This window comes from Heliconius melpomene, chromosome 11, assembly GCF_056956725.1.
Source record: "Heliconius melpomene rosina isolate 202511_hmr_F chromosome 11, ASM5695672v1, whole genome shotgun sequence".
NCBI lineage: Eukaryota > Metazoa > Arthropoda > Insecta > Lepidoptera > Nymphalidae > Heliconius > Heliconius melpomene.
Genome location: NC_140399.1, coordinates 8,473,244 through 8,491,788, shown reverse-complemented (window position 1 = coordinate 8,491,788; position 18,545 = coordinate 8,473,244). Strand labels below are relative to the sequence as shown.

The 18,545-nt window shown below is 32.2% G+C and overlaps 1 protein-coding gene across 1 annotated transcript in view; it reads right to left on the bottom strand.

Annotated features, from left to right (window-relative positions):
- Hr4 (nuclear hormone receptor 4) overlaps nucleotides 1-15,668 on the bottom strand; it is an 82,222-nt gene extending 66,554 nt beyond the window's left edge. The window contains exons 1-2 of the mRNA XM_085192579.1: nucleotides 15,470-15,668; nucleotides 13,525-13,611 (exon numbers count right to left, since the gene is read on the bottom strand). The gene's annotated coding sequence lies outside the window, so the exon portion shown is untranslated. The remainder of the gene's footprint in view (nucleotides 1-13,524; nucleotides 13,612-15,469) is intronic.
- Between the last annotated feature and the right edge of the window lie 2,877 nt (nucleotides 15,669-18,545).

The following is an 18,545-nucleotide window of genomic DNA, read 5'->3' as shown; positions in this document are numbered from 1 at the left end:
CGGGATACAGCGTGAAGCTGATTTATTTTATTTTTAATTGTATAATATTTACCGTTATAAGATATCGTATGATATACTCGTATATAATATATATATATATTTGCAGATGCACCGCTTATGGTCTTGTAACGTGACGGCGATGAGTCACGGCCGGCCAAGTTCATTGTCGTCCGAACTTGAACCCGCTAAATAAGCAATTACTACACAGAATACTATGCGATACTATGTTTGTATATGTTTGTGTAAACTAAGTGTGACTATGGTATTAATAGCAGAATCAAGCAATATGAAACCTCTGATTGTTACGTCGGTAGTTAGGAATTCGATCATCGCTAACATATAGATATGTGGTCATATGGCATTCTTATTAGGACAGGATTGTCAATTTTACTTTTCTCTCTCTATCTCTGTCTTGCCCTACATATTAAAAATTGTACATGTTTAAGCAAGTATATACAATTCAAAATGTCTTAGGTATTCAAACATTACAATAGTTGAAAAATTTAAATTTTATAATTAATATTTAAAATGCTTATTATTTTTGCTTTTCAATTCAGTTTAATTTTTTTTTATCAAATGTTTTATTATATTACGAAATTTCCAGTTTCATAATAAAAATATATAAAGGAATACGGGGTATGATATAAAAGCAAAGGAAATCATATTCAACGAACAAAATATATCATACTAAAGTGATTAAAAATATAGTATAGCATCCAGTATCTCACAACACTTTCAATGTTATTGATAAGGCCAGTAAACAAACGCAATCGTCCAGTGACTACGTGACGCTGCATGCGCCCGCGTCGGCCATCGCCTGCTTCTTAATGAGTGTGCCTTATTTATGTCTTATGTGTGTGTGTGTTTGTGTGTTAGTGTGCGCGCGTGTGTGTGTTTTATTATTTAAACATAATATATTGTTTGAATTAAAACTTTCCTTATCGATTCTTTCTTAGAATTTGAACATGTTGAAATATTATGAATATTTGAATTGAATGCAAGAAAATTATACAATTTTGTTATAAATTTGACATAAAATATACTAATAAGTATTAAATAATTGTATTACTATTATTTAATACTTATTATCCCGTAGTTATATAGCAGAGTAGGCAGAGGGAACCTAGCGTTAAGAAATTCCGTTCCCCACCTTTCGCCGATTTTGTAAAGCATTGCGTGTTGAGTTTTGGAACTTAACGCCGCGTTTTTGCCTTGATACCAGAGCGATGAAATTAAAATATTAATAAATATCAATTAATTCCCCTGAGTGGAAATCGAACCCACAATCGTTACGCCACATACGCTTGTTTCGCGACGATGAGCATTTCTTATATTTCCTATAAGAAAAATAGAAAAACCACCAATACGTGCATATATTATATCACAAAATTTTAAAATACTCAATCCATTTGGTCTGTTTCATAAAGTAATCCTGAGAGAGACCCCAAGGAGCCCGATATTGAATTCGCAGAGGCGAATGCCTTTGCATCGCGCAAGTGCTTGTCGTCTGTGTAGACGTAGAGTCTATACACTATGTCTATAGCGTCTACATGCTAGAGTGTTTTGGTTTTGCTTATAATATACATATTATGTACCTAGTTAATGGTATTTTATTTTAATAAATATCTTATTTATCTGATGGATTTGCTTTGACAGCTTAAAAATAGTACAAATATGGAGAATTGAGTGAAGTAGAGTGGATTAGAGTGATATTTTACTAAGCCTTATGCCATCATACCTTAAAAAAGCGAGAGAACCGTAAGCACCAGAAAAATAAAATTAAATATAATTTAAAAGAATGTACTTACTTACTTTTTTAACTTAATCTTTTTTAATTTAATCTTGTAGATATGTTTTTCTCTCGGAAAATTCTCCATACAAAAAATATTTTTTGTCAGTCTATTAAAAGCCTAGCCACTCCTGTTATTTCTGAAATGATATCACGAATGATATCTTAATATAATTGACGTCGTAAGTAATAAGTTCGAAGACCTTTGATAATGAAAATTGTAGTCATTGTTGGCATTACAATTGAACAATAACGATTATATTGATTTTTATCATATAAATTCGCTATAATAATAAAAATATTTTATAATAAAAATATTTTCTCAACTAGAAGTTTGTCTTGTTCTCATAGACAACTTATTTTTTTATTTGAAAAAATGTAAAGAATGTATTTTCATTATATCGATTAAAATGAATAATACTTTGAAATATTTCACAAATGTAACAATCGAAGTGATTCATGTAAAATATTTGCTGTTTAGTGTACTGTTTTTATTATTAAATAATTTCTAAAGAATTAAATAGTTTTCACCTTACTAAATTGCCCTTTTAATAATAACATTAAATAAAGTTTTATATAATATTGAGAAATCGAAAATTGTAAGAAAAAAAGTAAACAGAGTAATGTCATCTGGCTGACTTATGCCAGAAAAACAATTACTGCTGTTAGAACCCCTGTCCGGCCCCCCACTATCTTATAATTAAGTAAAACAGAGACGATTGCAATTAGCGACAGCATCTCTTGTATAAAATCTATTTATATAACAAAAAAATATATAACAAATTGTTTTATATGTATATTATATGAAAAATATATAGTGGAATTTCATATTGTATACAATACAAATGCTATACAAACATTTTGTTAATAAAATGTAATTAATATTAAGTAACAAATATTGACGCCAGTCTTTTTTCGCTTTGGTATTGAGTTCCGCTTCTCAATACCGAAGAGATGAAAATACAATACTCAATGCATCCAGAATTCAGCAGAAAATTTAGAGCGGAATTTCTTAACACTAGCTCCCTCTGCCTAACTTACAACAAGCAGGATACAGCGTGAAAATAAAAAAAAAACATAATCAAAATGAACTAATAACTAATTAAGAAACCCAACATACCTTCAAAGCACCAGCACCAGCACTTAGAAGGGAATCACGGAAGCCGAAACCGATCGAATTAATCTATGAAACATCGTACGGCAAGTAAATAAACGCACATTCGGAGTTCACTCGCCGGCCGCGGGGCCAACGACCGTCCTTACCGCGGCTGCGGGGCTGACGGACGTATAGCTGTCTCTTTCTAGCGTACGCGCTCACCTTTTTTCAACGGAGTATAATTTACACTAAACTATGATATACTGTTGCAAATATTTTATGTTAATAAATAAAATGTTATGTTTTTAGTGATTGTGATGAGATAATTGTGGGTTCGATCCCCGTTCGGGGGAATGAATTATTATTTATTAATATTTTCATTTCTTCGCTCTGGTACAATGTCTCGAAAATCCGGTGGAAGGTAGAGAACGGAGAGTTTTAACACTAGATACCCTATCCTGCTATATACGGGATACAGCGAGAAGCTGACAAAAAAATCATTTCAGTTTCATCTGATATAACTTTGATGATTCCAGTGCATCTTCACACGTCATTGAACCTGTTCAGTCATCGGGTGTTCAAATTGTTGGAAACAGTGTGCGATTATTAAATGTCGAAATTAAATTTGTCTGTAATAAATCAATAAAAGGGGGAAAATAAATGGCTGTCTACAAATTGGGTACCTACTGTATAGGTACCTAGTAGGTACCTCACTATACCCGCTTGGTATTTGCTGAAGGCTTTCGCGACTTTGATCGGCGAATAGTGTAGTGATATTAAAAGAATCGTAGCGTAAGATTAAGAAAAAGCATATAAGTTTACGAGGTTTTAAAGACAACTTCTAAGAGAAGCCAGTTAATTTTAACATTTATCCTTCAAAGTTCAAGGCGTTGAGTTCCGCCAATCAAACGCAATGTCTCCAGAAATTTTAACGGAGTGTCTTAGCATTAGGTTCCCAGGTTCCCTCTGCTTGTCCTGTTATATGAGGGATACAGCGTGAAGTGAAGTAAATATTTGTAAATTACGAGACAAACGCCTCAAAAAGATTTGAAGAGTTACTGAAGCTACGACGGTCGAAAAAGAATATTGCAAGTTTAAAGAATGCTTAATAATTTTCCTATTTATAGAACTGCGAGTGCTGCTTCAAAAAATATAGCAGAATTATTGTTTTTTATAAATGTGGCTGCCAATTTTAAAAAAAATCTATTTTTTTTTATTATTTAGCCGACAGATTAGTAGACTATAGTACATATAAAACGAAGCCTACGCTTTTCCAAGCGATTACAAGAACTTTTAAATTATTTTAATAGTTTTTTTAAATTATTATTTGTATTTTTGGTAGAAAAAATAATTATTGCGATAATAAAATCCATATATTTAGAAACAGAAAATTCAAAAAGAATAAAAAATATTTAATATCATCTATTTTCTTATTTTTTGCTTTACCTAACAATCAGAACTTAGAAATAAAAACGAAATTTTACTGAAAATGTATGAAATATTGACATTAAAAGACAAATTCAACAAATATGTTAAAAGAAAATTACTTATGTAATGTGCAAATAAAGATTATGCAAGTTTTCACAAAATAATAAAAAAAGAATGATTTCACAATATTATTATTCTCTCTCCTCCTTAATTAGTTTCTGGAAGACATAAACAGGCTGAAAAGCCAAAAAATCGTAACAAGGAAAGGTGTGCACCTGGCGTCCGTCGCGCTAAGCCATTGAACCCCATCGTTGTATTGAACTGTCGTAGTTGCGTTTTGCGATTGATAATTTTATTTGTACTGTAAATTGTAGTGCAGAGGAAATTATCTATATAAAAATATATGTTTTTTTTTTTAATTATGTTTCAGCTTCACGCTGTTTCCCGCAAACAGCAGGGTAGGCAGAGGGACACTCTGTTCCCCACTTTCTGCCGAATTCTGGAGGCATTGCGTGTTGAGTGGCAGAAGTTTTTTCTTTTGTTAAGTATACTAATATATAGGCTTCGGGTCTTGGAGATATGTGTATGATGTTGGCGATATTATCATTGTTTTTCCATTTTAGATTTTCCTGGATTTTCGTTTTTTTAGCTTCACGCTCTTTCCCGCTCATGCCCTAATGAGATAACCTAGTGTTAAGATACGTCCGTCACGACGGTTTTCTTTATTGGTTATTCGAATTTGGCAATCAATCTAATATTAAACCCTCGCCGTAATTAACGAAGAAGAGAAACTACGTTTATTTTACTAAATATAAAAATCTAAGTTCTAAAATTGTAATAAGTAATGCGTGCACCTGGTGACGTTCGATAGCGATAACTGCGGTAGCTTACTAGAGAAGGGTTGTTTAGAAAGCTGGAAAACTATGACTACATAGCTAGCCACCTGGCACTGTGCGTCGGTAGCCGTTGAATCTTTTATGTACGTATATATTTTAATATTTCAATTCATATATTTTATATGTTGACGGTTGCGGGTTCGATTCTCACTCGGGGGAATGATGTATTATTTAATAATATTTTCATATCTTCGTCATTGTCTGCTTTAAAATAATTGTAAATTCGGGGCTAGGCATAATGGTAACACTCAACGACTTTAAAGTATACTTTCAGGGGTATAATATATTTTATAAATAAATTACTTATATTCAAATTAAACCGTAATGCTTGTAATCGAATATCCCTGTCGTCAAAAATATATGTTATAATTTATTAATTATTTTTTTAACCTTTCGCACAAGCTGGTACTAAATAAAGCATTTAAAAATGTTATTCTAGGTTTCATCTGTTCTTCTTAACTAATCTTAAGAATTATGATACCGTTGCTAAGCGACGATTTGCAAAGTTTGTTGTTAGAAAACGTCACCCAAAATGAGCTTGCTTAACGCATCTCTCTATTGAAAACTGAAAATAATTTCATAAATATATTTAATAAATATTCGTATAGTTCAAGCGGGCGTAGCCACGTTCGGATTCACTAGTAAGATTTTATATTTTACACACAAATAGCATATTATTATAAAATAAAATGTTTATTGGTAACTATTTTATTTTATAATAATATGTTATTCACAACAATATGACTTTGGAGTATATAAAATATTATAATAATTTAGGCCGTGAGGCCGTCGTGGCACAGCGGCACAAGGGAGTGACTGTAACGCGACGGTTGTGAGTTCGATCTCCACTCGAGAAAGTGAAATATTTATTTACGTTTATATTTCCATTTCTTCGCTCTGGTGTCGAGGTAAAGCGCGGCGTTGAGTTCCGCCACTCAACACGCAATGCATCCAAAATTTGGCAGAGGGGGAACGGAGTGTCTTAACACTAGGTTCTCTCTGCCTACCCTGCTGTGTGCGGGATACAGCGTGAAGCTGTGAAGATATAAATAACTCAAGTATGTAATATAAGTACATATTAGTATAAGAGATCTTATGTTAGACGAGCTTTAGTATCGCTGATGACGCCAGCTTAACCCAGCGTTAGCGTAAGGCGTTCAATTACATCTTAACTTTACATTAGACCAGCAGATTTCCTTGAATACTATAGAGAAATCACATTGTGAAATTTTTAAGTCATTTGCAAAGAGCATGAGGGAAATTGAGCCTGTACCGAATTATATAAAATTTAAATATAAAAGAAAAGAAAAAAGATCGATCGAATCTTTCGTGCATTTTTTGAAGGAAAATTTATGTTATATAATTTCACTATTTTTTGTTTTACCGAAATGTCCTATCAGTAGAACTATTGGGAGTTTCCTTCCCAATGAACTAACATCTAGTAAACTTCTTCTTTAAAAATTTAAGTTAAAGAGGAAAAAATGTATATATAAGATTCTTTATTGCACTAAATAACACACATAATAAAACATACAATGTATATGTATGTAAATGTATTTTTTATTATTTTTTTTATATAAAAACTTATATACAACACACATGAAGCTACAAAAACAGATACTCTTTAATACCTGATAGAAATATTTAACATGGTACATGTAAAAATCATATTTATCATATAATTCTTTTAAATCATTCAATTTACTATGGGTTTTCTGTATGTCATTACAGCGCTGGGAAGGATGCATGAAGATTCCCGATAAAACAAAACAATACAGCTTTACGATTTAATAGTTATTACTATAAAATAAACGATGCTCACTCGAGGAAATTAAATATTTATTTAAATTTATATTTTCATTTCTTCGCTCTGGCGCCGACGCAAAGCGCATCGTTGAGTTGCGCCACTCAAAACGCGCTGCCTACAAAATTCGGCGGCAAATGGGGTGCGTAGTGTATTAACACTAGGCTTCCTTTGCCTTCCCGGCTGTGTGCGGGATATACGTGAAATTGATTTTTAATTCCCATCAATTATGCAATATTTAATAGCAACTTCCTTAATATGAGTGTACAGTTTACGTACTAACTAAGCTTTATTCTAGTTCAGCTGGGATCCGGCTCTGGCGTAACGAGACTGTGATTATGTTTTTAAGGACGACATCAGGAGTCTCTAATAGAAATTCGATATTCTAAACGACAGCCATTTGTCTGCTCTAGCTCTGGCATCTAAGCGTTAGGTTAAAGTCTAAGGATTTAGCATTACTAACTTAACTTACGTTCACGCTGTAACCCTAGAACCTCTCTAATCAGAGAGAAAGGGAATCAAACGCTAGGGTCTCTGCATACCTCTTTCGCCTCTTCCACTATCATCAAGCTCTCCATACATGCCCTACGGGGAGTTGTTATGCCTTTTACGTGACCTTCTTCCAATATTTTTGATACTGTGTTTTCGAAGGTCAACCGAGGTATTGGGTATATTGAAATTTAAGCAGTTTTCAAGATCAGTCATCCAACAAGAGTGAAGGAAAGAAAATTTTCTGTATTTCCAATTATTATTAAAATTATACATAATAAAAATTTTAGCACACTTCAATGAATACCATAGCTTTTGATTCGAACATACTGTATTCATTTAGTAAAATAAGTGACCTCATTGCAATTATTGAAATGAATGAAAAATAATTTTAATTATTATTTAAATAATAATGATGATGAGGCCAGTCGTGGCACAGGGGCTAAAGCAAGTGTTGTGAGTTCGATTCCCATTCGAAGAAATGTAATATTTAATATTTTTTAGTTCCTCGTTGTGGTAACGAGGCAAAGTTCCGCCACTCAAGACAAAATGCCTCCAGAAATCAACAGAAAGTGGGTAAGTACAGTGGGTTAATGGGAACTGAATACCTTAACTGGCGCCTTAACCAGGTTCCCAGGTTCCCTCTGCTATGTGCAGGATACAGGGTGAACCTAAAAGAACAAAACTAAAAGCTACGTAAAATAAAATAACATTTTCTAAGTTATCCGCTCAAAAACATGTTATATTAAAGGAGTTATACTAACAATAGCAATTATGTCCTGTTAGGTTTACGTATGTTCTATCTAAGGAAGGTTAACCGACAATATCCGCATTGTACCTGATATAAACGCAATGACGTAGTGCTAGTAGCATATTATATTTGTTGTTGTTTACTTTGCGAAAATATTTCGCTGATGTATCTTAGGAAAAAATCCTTAAGTTTTGTCTTAAGTTATACCGGAGAATGCAGTGGCACGATTCTCCATTCTCTCTCCATATTTTAGAGTAACTACTGCAACTATTGTGTAAATTATATATAGTTAGATTTTTTCCATTCCGCCACGATATACAATACAAAGAAAAATACCGTTGTGAGCAATTTTTATAGTGTGAATAATAAATCTAATAGAGTTCTAATAAGAGTGTAACTTCTCTCTCTTTCTCCTTGTAAAATAATAGTCCTTGAATATTAGATACTTACTAAACATTCAAAACTAATTAAAAATAAAAGTAAAATTAATTTAGATAAAGGTTTACCTATATATAAGTACGTATTAGAAATTAAGAAAATAATTTTCTTTAATAGAGAATTGAAAAACACAAATTATTTTATTCCTCAATTAGGTAATCTCTTTTTAGTTCCTTATTTATATTTGACAAACAGAGAAAACAAAAATGTCAAGTACAGGTGCAGGTGCAGGTGAAATCTCGACCTTTGGTCTGGTTACGTTGTGGAAGAGCGAAGGCGGAGAAAGTGCATCTAACGCGGAAGAGACGCTGGTGAATGGTACTGGTCGGTGTACCATTATGTTTGACATTAAACGAGAGTAAGAATTATTACTGTAATTATGGGTGTTTTTTTTTTAGTTTTTACATAAATTAATAATTTTAATATTTTTATGTAACGTATGGAAATATTTTAGATAAAAATATTAAGCAAATAAATATGAAAGTCAATAATTTAAAGTAACACTATAAATTAATAAGGGTTTTACCCACGCGACTAATGAGATAAAGTCTAGAAGGAATTTCCGTTCAGTTTAAACTATAATGTTAACATTAGGTATTCTTACATTTTCATTTTTCTTACAGTCATTTACATTTATTACTTTTAAATAAATAATAAATGTGAAATAAGATTATATGATATGATAGTAAGATATCGTAGAGGCTGTCGTAGCGCAGTGACTGTAGTCGGTTGGAGATTAAATTCCCACTAGGGGCGATGAAATATCTTATATTTTATTTTTTTTGATCTGGGCACTCCGGGAAAAACTTGCAAATTTAATATCCTAGGTTTACTTTGCCCACCCTGCGTACATACATGAGGCTGAAAAAAGCGATGACCATATCCTTAACTAAAGGAGAATTTAAAAGTTTAAAAAGAAAAGTGTAATAAGATCCATATTACGTAAGCATTGTTATCTAATAATATATTGAAATATACACATGTTCTAAACAAAACAAACAATATATCTACGGCGATGTACTCGTAGTGTAGTGAGTGCATCAGAGCGCGGGCGCACGCCGCGTCGCGAAATGCAGTTACGTGTAAGTACCAACTAATAGCTTCCGCGTACGAGCAGGAAGCGAACACTTTCCCTTTTGCCCGTGCGCAGCAGCCCACCGCTATGCATCGCTATAACCCGGCCAGATCTACGCGACCCTTCCCGCCTCCACGGCGCAAGCGTCAAACGTTCATCCGATATGGACGAGTTATAATGCAGTTAACTAACTAATGAGGTTAAGTATTCGTTGCTGCGATGCGTAGCAACTACATTTATAGAAATAAATAAATAAATATATCTGAAACAATATTTAGAGAAAGGAAAAAGCGACCTCAATTTCCGTAGGGCGACTGGCCAACGGCCACCATTGTTACTGCTAAGGTAGCCAATGTGACTGACCTGTCAAAAATAACAATAGACGTCAGTCATTTCGCTACAGCTACGATTTCGATTCATTAAATAAAAATGTTTAATTTGCATGTGATATTCGGTTTTACCCCTTTCACGTTTGGGTTATGAATAATTCATGGTTGTGAAAAACCAGTAACAGTTACAATGATAGAAGAATGGGGGCGAAACTCCTGAAAAGAAGCAGCTTAATTTTTTTTTATAGACTTTTAAGTGATTTGCTAAAGCAGCACAATACAGACGCCAGGGCGCCTCAAGTTGACCTATATACCATTCACGGACATTGACTTCATGGCGTGGTCTCTTCGAAGCCGGGTGGCAGGCTCTGAATTAAATCATTAGAGTTCTTTAACAATAACTCTTTTTGCAATTCATCCGGTTGAAAGTTTCGTAATTTGGAATTTCAATCTTAATTATGATATGAATGGAAAAGAGACGTTAGTGAATAGGATTTTATTATGAAAGGTAGGTACTATAAGTGCACAGCATCATTACGCAATTTAGGCCATATCTTGTTCTAATCTGTCTTCGTTAAAAGGAAAATATTTCTTTTTACAGTTTACAGGTTTTGCAAAAGAACAAAAGTACTTCAAACAAATTTCTATAGGTTAGAATTTTTTTTTTTCAACAGTTTTCCATAAAGTTTCTAAGAATGAAATGTAAATTTTCAGTAAAATTCCAAAAAGGCCGTTAAAATATGGCGACTATTGAGCAGTGCAGAGTTCACGATCGGGCGGTGACCCCCGAAACTGGGGCGGGTCTAGTCTGCTTTGCGGACATTTTTACACTATAAATTCTTTTGGACATAAATGTTACACGTAAACTGTAGTGACATTAGACTTAACTATACAAAGGTTATTTGAAGTACCAATTGTTTTGATGCGGAAGATATGGAGAAAAAGAATTGTTTTAATATTTTTGTTATTTTTGAAAAGTCAATTTTATTATACCAGTCAGTGGCCAGTCGTGGCGCAGGGGCAAAAAGTGACTGTCAACGTGACTAGTGGTAAGTTCGATCCTCAATCGATATTTATTTAAATTTATATTTTCATTTCTTCGCTCTGGTGTCTGAGTTGGGGGAGTTCTGTTACTCAACACGCAATGATTTGGCAGAAAACGGGGATCGGAGCTTCTTAACCCAAGGTTTCAAGGTTCTGCCTGTGTGCAAAACAGCGTTAAGCAGATTTTTAAAAAAATTTATTATACGAATTCTTCTTATGTCGAAGAAAATTCACTATAAGAAAATATGAAAACTATTGCTCCAGATGTAGGACATGAAAGTCGTAAATTAAGTTAACATAATATTGCGATAACATATCAAAAATAGTTGCGAGCCGTACGTACCTTAACGCGCAAGGAAATCGTTAACCTACTAACTCTGTCAACTCTGCGCACTATATTTATTGTTTCCTTTAAAAATAACAAAAAAATAATTAAAAAAATAGTTTTAGTCTACTTCATGAACATCGTAAGTTTACTGTTTGTACGTTATTCTTTTCACTAAATTTATTTGTCAGATTTTATTTAAATTTTGAGGCACTTTTAAATTTGTTCTTTTAATAATTTTTGTTTTTGCATTTTAAGCATGTATTATATATCTTTTTTTTAGTTCTATATTCCGCATGTAGCAGAGTAGACTAAGGGAGGATTTCCTAGAGTGGGAATCAAACCTGCAAAGTGCTGCCTTTACAATCACAAGCTTATATTTTACATGAGACTCATGTAAAATATATCTTATATAGAATTTTTCGTACTTATTTCCGGAAACTAAGTTTCTTGCAGCCCCCAACATTAAGTGCAAGAATTAGAGTTGCAAGAAAGTAAGTTAAAAAATCATAATTTGTTCGGTCACCGCTACGTAGAACGTTGCTAATCTAACTGACCTATATAATGTGGGTGAAAGACCTCGTAAACTACTGCCGCCAGTGCATTATTCCCGCTACAATACTTCAAGATTTTACTGCAAGCCATTCTGACCTTTATTGTATATGAAGTTGGATATATGAAAGCGTATACTCGTCCATGGTACGCAGCTAATGCGTTTCACGGAATCATTTTGTTTAAAGCTCATTTATAGCTCAAATAATATCTAGAACAAGAACACGCACACGCGTACAATACTAAATAAAAACACACACATATACAATTAGGACATTTATTTTTTTGCGCTAAAAATAATGTACATATCTGAAGTAGGCCCTAACAATATGGTTAAAAAAATATAAAATCTTAATATTTTTTAACGTTAAATTTCGATTTTTCCTTATACATCTTTAAAATTTCGCTTGCAATTTCTATGTAACAAGAAGTACAATATAAAAGATTATATATCGAAAAGTAACTACGCTAACAATTTAAAGAATTTAACGTCGGCGGACTTCTTAACTAAAATTGATGAACACATAGTTGCTTCTCTATACATTAATATATTTTTTTACATAATAATTATTTCAAATTAGCTTAAATTAAGCATAAAAATATAGAATATTTGTTAATTTTTGCCCGCGTAGTTTTTCATTCACACTGATAATCTAATATTCGTTGAAAAATGGAACTTCTCATCATTTGTCTATTGTTCTCGTTATTTATTTAATGATTATAGTAAATAAATTGTGGAATTAAAATATTTTTATTTGGACATCATATTTTATGAATTAATTAATAAAAAATGAGAAATTGAATAGAAATCTAATTAAATAATCTTTGTGGTCATAAATGAATAACAAACTAGCTGAGTTTTTATGTCATATCCTGAGGGAAGTAAACCACTTTACCTAAACGCCAGACCAAAGAAAATGAAAATATTTTATTTGCTCAAGTGAGAATCGAACCCTTTAGCGTTAACTATCACACCCTCGCATCCCTGCGCCATGACTGACACATTAAGATGTTAGTGAAAATTTTCCAGAATAAGATTTTTTTAAGTAGCAAGTGAGTCAATGTTTCCACGTTCAATATAGATTACGCGGGGTAACGGCCGGCGATACGAGGGGGCGGGTGTCAACATACTTGTTGCCTAAAAAATTGGTCATAATTGTTTTCGAGAGTTTACACGTGTTAGTTTACAGCTTTATCAGCTTCACGCTGCATCTCGCATTTAGCGTGCTAGGCAGAGGTAACCTAGTTTAATTTAAATTCTAAGACTTTTATTAAGATCGATACGCTTTAAAAATATTTTGAGATTTTTGATCTTTAAAAATAAGATTTGTTTAGACGTAAATAATATTTTTAGTTTTTAACCTTTTTACTTCACTTATCTTATATTCAATAGAACGCACTTACATTTTATTTTTTCTAATCGTCGTTGTCGTCTAATTTTCTGTATTTTTAACTTGTAATATTAGGTAAAGGATATATAAAATATTTAATATTTAAAAATTACTCACATTTTTATTTTTAGGCCACGTGTTTATCCGTTCAGCCTTTTTCCTTCATCTCTACTGGAAGGGAGAGGAAGTTAAGTGGTCTTGCGTCTGTAAAAATATAAAAATATTAATTATTTCAATCATTTATTCTTATAATCCCTAATTATGGTTGAAATAAATAAATAACTTTATTTATACTAAAGAAAAATTAAATCAGCTTCATGCTGTATCCCGCCTACAGCAGGAGAGGCAGAGGGAATCTAGTGTTAAGACACTCCTTTCTCCACTTTCCGCCGAATTCTGGAGGCATTGTGTGTTGAAAGGTGTAACTCAACGCCGCGCTTTGCCCCGACACCAGAGCGAAGAATAGGAAATATAAATTTAAATAATACCTATTTATATTATAAATTATGTTTTTATATATAAAAACAAATATATTTTTATCATGTTGTTTTATAATATATTGATAAAACTAAATAAAAAATTAAAAATAAATATAAACCAAAAGATTCATATCTCAGTAAAAATACCGTACCTAAATTAGCATTTGTACCGTTACATATTGTACATACGTACATTTGACAACAACTTTTATGGAAACATCACATTAAGTATAAAATATGTTTATTACCAAATTACTGTTTATGCATATAAATATCGAAAACATGCTTCACGCTGTATCCCGCACATAGCAGGATAGTCAGAGGGAACCTAGTGTTAAGACACTCCGTTCCCCACTTTTCGCTAAATTTTATTTGCCTTGGTGCCATATAAAATATCAATAAATAATAATTAATTTCCACGAATGGGGATCGAACTCACAACAAACGCGTTACAGTCAAACCCCGGCCTCAAATAAATATGTATATATAATATTTTTTAAATTATATACTGAAATGAAGTAGATGCTATTGCTCAAATTATCTTTCAAATACTGAAGTGGTGGTAGAGTTTCTACGAGCTTTCGTCTCGTCATTTATATTGGAGCTTAGTGAACCTAGCTTAGTATGCAAATACACCACTTACACTACAGGTTCGTTAAAGTTATTCTTTAGTATATCTACATATTATTTTAAATTTAAATTAAAAAGTGTAATTGATGAATTTTCTTTGTATGAACTCTAACAATTTAGAGAACTTAAAATATAATCTGTCTGTCTAAACATTTTAAAAATCGCATTAAGAATTATTTATATTCGAAAATATTTTTTGTCAGGAACTACCATTTTTATTTTTTCCAATAATACATATTATAATACACATCATGTTTTTTTAATATATAATTGTTATATATATATATTTTATAAGGAATAAAAATTGATTTTAAAAATTAAATATTTTACCTATTTTCGTATATTACGTAAGTATAACGCACCTACTGGGTATATGCAATATGCAGTTCACCTTACCGTACTATAGGCCCTATCTAGGCTTTAAAGCATGGTAATTAAATTACTCTAGTTTTACATATTATGTTATTTTTTTATTATATTTTCATTATAGTTTTATTTTTAAGTGAATTAAATATTCTATCTTGTCGATGTTTCAAAATATATATATTTTCAAATATGATTTTTCCTTTATAATTTGAATTATCAGCTCTCTTTAAGTTAATGAATTTAATTATCATATTTTTAAATATTCTTTGAATTAAATCTTATTATCTAATGTAACTCGCTCCACATTATAGAAGGTAGGTATATGAAATTAGCGATAAATTTGTTAAATAATCATTAAAACTATTAAAAAAATATATTTAGTATGTTGTCGTTAATATTTAAATTTAAATATTTAATTCATTTTATTTTCGTAAATATTTTCTTTCGAATTGGATTTTTTTAGAGTAATTTACTTCACATTTTGTTTTCCAGTCTAAAGCTACGTATAAATAACACACACTTTAGAATATTTCCTTTACCACCACTGAAAATAAATGAAATCTTTCAATTCAATAACACATCCTGACCTGAAGTCCTTAACACCAGATCCTCAGCATCACCAAATATATCCTCGCAAACCAGAATCCTCTTTGCCAAGTCACTCACTATACTCCACATAAACGTCCACAATCCACAAAAAAAATGAAACCACAATGAAAACTAGGAAACACGTTAGTTGCACCGGACGTCTACATCTAGCGACAGCAGCGAGCGCACGGCGCGCCGGCACAGCGGTGACTGACCGGCACACTGCCGCGCCACCCTGCCTGGAGCGCTCCGGGACCCTTCCGGGAGACGGACCCTCGACTTCCCTCTGCCACACGTGTTCCCTACCTCGACTCGTGCTCTCAACAGGTTCCGCTCGCACCTTCAGCAACTCCAGAGTCAAAGACCTCGAGACAGTATATCGCGTCAATACAACCACGTGCATATAATCGCGTATTGTATGCAGAGAAGGCATTGCTTATTTATTACGCTACCTATTGGAAACGTGAAAAATTTGGACAGATCGATAGGAAAAAAAGCTCTCTGAGATCGATCTTGAGATGCCGTTTTCTTTAATCTATATATATAAAAGGACTTGTCCTCACTGACTGAGGTAAGACGCACGCACAGCCGCTGATGGTAGAAACGTGAAATTTGGACAGATGTTTACTTTCATAATTTGGACATCCACTAAGGGATTTTGAAAAATTTTAACCCCAAAGGGGTGAAATAGGGGTTAAAAGTTTGCATGGAAAAATATTTAAATCGGCACCGATCTTTATAAAATCGAAAATTCAGACTCTTAAAAATATTTAATTGAACACGTGTTTCACGGGTTTTTTAGAATTTACCCCCTAAGGGTGTCAATAAGGGGTTGAAAGTTTGTATGGAAAAATCTTTAAATCGCCACTGATTTTTATAAAATTAGAAATTGAGACTTAAAAAATATTTCATTGAACACGTGCTGCTTCGCTAGTAGACATATAAATTACAAATGAAAACGGCATCTCAAGACCGATCTCAGACTTGAGAGCAGTAGCATGATATAACGTGCTATGTAATAGTATATCATCATATTGGTATAGGTAGGAGTTAACGGAGGATGTCTATGACAGTGAAAGTGGCCGTAAAGGCGAGCGCACTCCGCGTCCGCGAACGGTTGCTCGTCTTGATAGATTTTCTTAGCTCTTAGAAACCTTGCCTTTTGAGAGCTTTCTATTGTCTGAAATGTTAATGTTTCGATCTTTGTAACCTTTAAAATTGTGAAGCTTTTAATAATATCTATCTATGTATTATGATATAGAAGCTATAGTAGCACGAACGTGGGATTGTAAACACGACGGTTATGGGTTCGATCCCCATTCGGAGGAATTAATTATTATTTTTGAATAGTTCATTTTCTTCATGGCAAGAAGGCAAAGTGCCTAAAAAGTGATAGCACAAAAATTATCGCTTCTTTAATAATTAAATTAAAACTGATAAAAATGCAGTTAATTTAAAATCTTATTTAAAATATTAAAATTTAGATAAAGCTAAGCTGGTCAGCCATTTAAAGTTGTAAAGCACGATAAAAATAGTTTCGATTCTAACGGATCGTGCATAATTATAGTCATTGTTGGCTCGTTACCGCTATCAGTGTAGTACATGTGTGTACTTGGAATTGTAAATAACAATGTAATTCTAATTTCCTGTAGTGGTTCATTCACATTATTTAGTCTATTATTTTTATTATTTTTCACTTATTAACTTTAACACATTTAAAGTTGACAAAATAGGTTTTTTATTAAAAGAAACGTTGTTTTTCTTAGATAGCTTTTGTGCAAGTAAGGCCTTAAAAAAATGCATTTTAATTATATCTTTAAGCTATATTATATATTTCCTGTTAAATTGATATTAAATGACTCATAAATATTATTTATATGACTGGCGCTAAGATGAATAACATTATTCTGGAAGTCCCAATCGATGTGTCTAACAAAACGGTATACAACTTTTTTTTAAGTATTACTTTCTATGACAAAATATGTACGAGTATATTCTATGGTTAAAGTAATTTCAAGTTTTTAAGAGATCCAGAGTCATTAATTTCTTTCTGTCCCTCAAAAAAGAAAAAAAAGGCTACCATTATATATTTGTTTTACTGTTATTTTATATTAATAATACATTTTGTTATACGAGTATAATGTACGTTACAGGTGTTTTCTTAATACTCTACAATGTAATGGATATCTGTTTATCTTCAAACATCATAATTTTCTCTACTTATGCGATAATACTGCAATTATTTAATTACTTTCTCAGTTCATTTAAGTTTGGAAAGATATAAATATATAGGCAATACTACCAGTACTAGTACCAGTCAATACCTTAAGGAAATAGCATATTTTCATTACAAATATATTTTTCAACTTCACCCTGTATTCTGCAAATAGCATGGTAGGCATTGGGAACCTGGGTACCTAGTGTTAAGACACTCTGCTCCCAATAAGACACTTCCGTAGCATGTGAATTAGGGAGTTTGTTGAGTGGCGGAACTCAACGCCGCGGTTTTACCTCCTTACCACAGCGATAGATCGAGAAAATGAAAATATTAAATGCTTAATTTCCTCGGGGAGTCGAACTCACAACCTGTTACGTTTACAGTCACACTCTATTCCCCTACACTGCCCACGACTGGTCTCTTAAAATATATATGAAGTTTAAAACAATAATCAAATATTTTTTTAGCTTGAAAATCGTTTTAAATTTATATTTTTTTATAAATAAATTCAAATTGTTTTAAAAGTATATTGGCAAAAATAGAGAAAATCTCCACTACTCGACATTAAGGATCCAATAATCTACACCCAATTATATTCACTCAGAATTCGTAAAGATTAAGTTTAATCAACCATAATTATTGTTAGTAATAAACAGAAAGAATTAAACCAAAATATTTTTTTCTTAGAAAACAAAATAAAACACATATTATAGCTATCGTTAAGTAAATGATGTAAATAATATTTCTCATAAAACTCTTTATAACTCAATTATTTTTAGAACATGAGTAAAAACGATTCTTTGCTCTATTTTTAAGATTATGAGAAAACCAATCACAAACTACGCGCAGTTACTATA